The sequence below is a fragment of the Laccaria bicolor genome, genomic scaffold, assembly GCF_000143565.1.
Source record: "Laccaria bicolor S238N-H82 LACBIscaffold_65 genomic scaffold, whole genome shotgun sequence".
NCBI classification, from domain to species: domain Eukaryota; kingdom Fungi; phylum Basidiomycota; class Agaricomycetes; order Agaricales; family Hydnangiaceae; genus Laccaria; species Laccaria bicolor.
Window position 1 is genome coordinate 32,327 of NW_001889936.1, and position 4,053 is coordinate 36,379.

Sequence of the window (4,053 nt, forward strand, 5' to 3'; positions counted from 1 at the left end):
GATCTGCTCACCTGTCTTTTGCATTAGGACAATTGTCCTCTCTTTTTAAATCAGAAGCCACCATCCTATCTTTGAGGTGGTATTCACATTAGTAGCCACTGTTGTATTTGACCATAGTTATTGTTGAAAGTGACTTCTCTGAAAATTATGAATTGTGTGTGATACCTGGCAGCCTATCAGGGCTTTTCATAGCATGATCCCTTGACACCTTCCAACCTTTCATCATTCAATCTTAGCTCATTCAGAAGGACTGATAGGTGAAGGATAAGGGGCAATTGGGTCATGTCTCTTTCTCAATCTTCATTGAGGAGTCATGTGAGAAAGACAATCTTGAAATTGGTAAGGCTTTTTCATCATGGACTAATGAATCAGAGTTAAGTATAGTTTGAGAGAGGAGAGTAACTATTAACATGAAAGGATAGAATAGGCTCTACTTATGTCAAAGACAAGTTGAGCATGATACAAAACCACTGATGCAGCAATAGATAGATGGGTGTCAAGCCAACTCAATCCTTCAGCCATATCCCCATGAACCTTAACATAGTCAAAGACACTACACAGTGTATGTCAGAAAATCAGACTACAAACTTTTGTAATTTCAGAAAGCAGACAGTCCAAACTTTTGTAGTGTCAAAAAGGCAGACAAGACAAACTTTTGTAGGCTCAAAAAGTGGACACTACAAATTGTTGTAGTCTCAAAAAAGCAGACACTACAACTTTTGTAGTCTTGAAAACCAGACAATACAAACTTTTGTAGTCTCAAATAGCAGACACTACAAACTTTTGTAGTCCAAAAAAAGGGGACACTACAACTTTTGTAGTCTCAAATAGCAGACAATAGAAACTTTTGTAGTCTAAAAAAAGGGGCACTAGAAACTTCTGTAGTCTAACCAAAGGGGACACTAGAAACTTATGTTAGTAAAATTTGTAATCTATTTCCGACATTTTGTAGTCTTTTGTAGTCTTTTAGTAAACTTTAAACTTTGTAAGGTATGTCCAACTTTTGTAGTCTTTTGTAGTCTATCAGTGGTCCTTATAGTCTATGTCAGACTTTTTGTAGCCTTTTGCAGGCTATCCATGTCAATTTCCCTTTTGAGGTATGCACCTTCCTTTTTGGCACAATTTTCCCACAATATGATAATTGTAGCCTCTTCTCCTGGATTCCTAAATGTGTTGAAATCATCTTGTTTGGTTTTGTTTTCATGGAGAAAAATGCAAAAAATGCAAAAAAAGCTGGTGATGAGAAAAATATTTTACCTCATATCTCTACAATGAAAGCACTTTACAACATAATTTAAACAGATTCAGGAAGCTACAGTGCAGGACTACAATTTTTGTTTTTAACCATTTTAGGCAACTGGTCATGTGACCATTCTCCTGATGACCCACCTGACAGCAGCCAATGAAAACGGCTGGCCTGCAATGAAAAGCTACCAATGAAAATACCAGCAGCAATGAAAAGCGGTCAATGAAAAGAGCTGGCCTGCAATGAAAAGTCTACAATGAAATATCCTGGCCTGCAATGAAAAGCTACCAATGAAAATACCAGCAGCAATGAAAAGCAGTCAATGAAAAGAGCTGGCCTGCAATGAAAAGTATCCAATGAAATATCCTAGCCTGCAATGAAAAGTGGTCAATGAGAAAGGCTGGCCTGCAATGAAAAGTAGCCAATGAAAATCCTAGAGAGCAATGAAAAGCTACCAATGAAATATCCTGGCCTGCAATGAAAAGCACCCAATGAAAATGCCAGCAGCAATGAAAAGTGGATAATGAAAAGGGCTGGCCAGCAATGAAAAGTGGTCAATGAAAATGGCTGGACTGCAATGAAAAGCAGTTAATGATAAGTTGTGACCTGCAATGAAAAGTTATTGAAATGCACAAGGCCTCTTATGAAAAAAATCCTTATCATAAAAGGGCCTGGGATATATATGATATACTTTTCATAAAAGTATGTGGAGCTATGCACAAGGCCTTCCTGGCCTAGGCCATGGTTTTATGATAAAATATGGTAAGGACCAGTGCGCAACCGCCAGGTGACTGGATTGCGTTGTGATGAGGCCGTTAGCCAAGTTCCCCCGACCCGCGCACTTCATGAGTTTCAGATGATGCCACATTCTGATCATCCTCATCAATGCCCTATACTGCATCTAGGTGAAGATCGTTAGGAATCGAAATCATGAGGTTAGTCTGGGGGAACATCCACCTTGGGAACATTGATATCAAGATTGTCGGTTAAGTGTTCAAGCAACTTATAGAATTCATGCGCCGAGAGTTTCCCTGTCAGAGTAACGATGTGGAAGAGGTTGAGAAGTTGGAATGTCGCGCAGGTTTGGGGCTGATAGACGGTTGCGGGAAACCATTCGCACTGCAAGAGCTGTTGACGATGCGGGATTCGCTCATTGCAACCACAGAAGTCCACAGCGACATAATGAAGGCTGTTTGTGTGCAAGACTATGAAGTCTTGATGCCCAGGAACCGGTAAGACACACGATGAGTTGACGTGGCCCAGCTGCACGCACAAACCCATAGCTTTTAGTGAAATTTTTTGAAAATACACGTTGTCCCACTTCTACTCAAATAAATCAGTCAAAGCCACTCTAACGATGAAAGGACAACTTGACATACCCGTATGATATGAAGTGGAAGGTCCTTGTGCCTTGCTAAGCAACATCCTGAGCATTCCAGTCTCCCACCCAAGCATTCATCGCATCGGAACACGCCACACGGCCCTTTGCACAACATACAGGTTCCCTGCCTCAAGTCGCCACAGCCCTCTAACCTCAACATCTCCAATAAGAACTCCTCCCGGAAGCCGGGGTCTTCTTTGGTCCTCCCAGACCACTCTTGAAGAGGTGCATCCTGCACAATTGAGGGAATGGAGTTGAAATGACGACAATAACACTTACCGAGGTTGGATATCGCTTAGAAGCCACCTTGGCGGCCACGTCTGATGCTTGTGCTGATGTAGACCCTGCGATGTGGGCGTGCTGAAAACTATCATCTGACTCTTGCAGGTCGTACTGAGGACTTGGATTCCAGTGGTAACAAGGAGCTGGCTGGGCAAAACGGCAAGACTTCTGAGGGGATTGTGGGGTTTGCTGAATACGGCGGTGGTTGGCTGAAAGAGTAACGGTGCGTGCTTGTGGAATGGCAATGTTGCCTTCACCTAAATCTGTGTCGTGGATGACCACATAATTCTTTCTGTTTCGGCGTCGTCCCTGCATGTCGTTATGGTATTATGGAAGCAAGGTCGACTTGCATAAGCAAATAATATTTAATTCCCACAACCGTTTCAACAAGTCAAGGGTGAGCACTTCGCCCTTGACTTAGTGAATATGTAAGTAAGGCTACAAATATACATTGACTGTAAAATACTAGGCACTAGAAATCATCATCCATGGCCTCTCTCCTGCCCTGCAACCTCCCCTCCTCACGAGCCCTTGACAACGCAACGATATGCTCAAGCTTAATGAACGTCACATCTTTGTCTGGGTTCCAAACGGTCGGAAGTTCGTCCAGGATTCACTAGTGCCTACCACTTTTATGATAAAACCTGGGCATTTGCCTGCACAGTCTTTTCAATCCCCCCAAGTGAAATATGAAATGAAATGCCTAGACTATTTCATTCTTGCTTTGCAGCTATTTCATTCCTACCCACCACATTTTTCATTTCTCCTTGGCAATGAAATGCATTTCATTCTTTTGCCTGTGCTTTTTCATAACTTTTTCATTCTTTGCCAACTTTATTTCTTTTCTTTTCATTCTTTGCCAGTATCATTTCATTCTTTTGCCTGCGCTTTTTCATAATTTTTTTCATTCTTTGTCAGTCTTATTTCATTCATTTGCCTGTGCTTTTTCATAACTTATGTATTTGTTTGGTTATGATGGGATCAAAATATAAGACATGTGATCTTTTAGTTGCCTCAATTTACATGTTTATTGCTCAATTAAATTAGATTATGGCCTCAAATACAAACAAATGTAAAGATCACAAGCCAGGGGTTGATTAGGTCAAACTATAGCTAATAATTTGAGAATACATATGTTTATTAT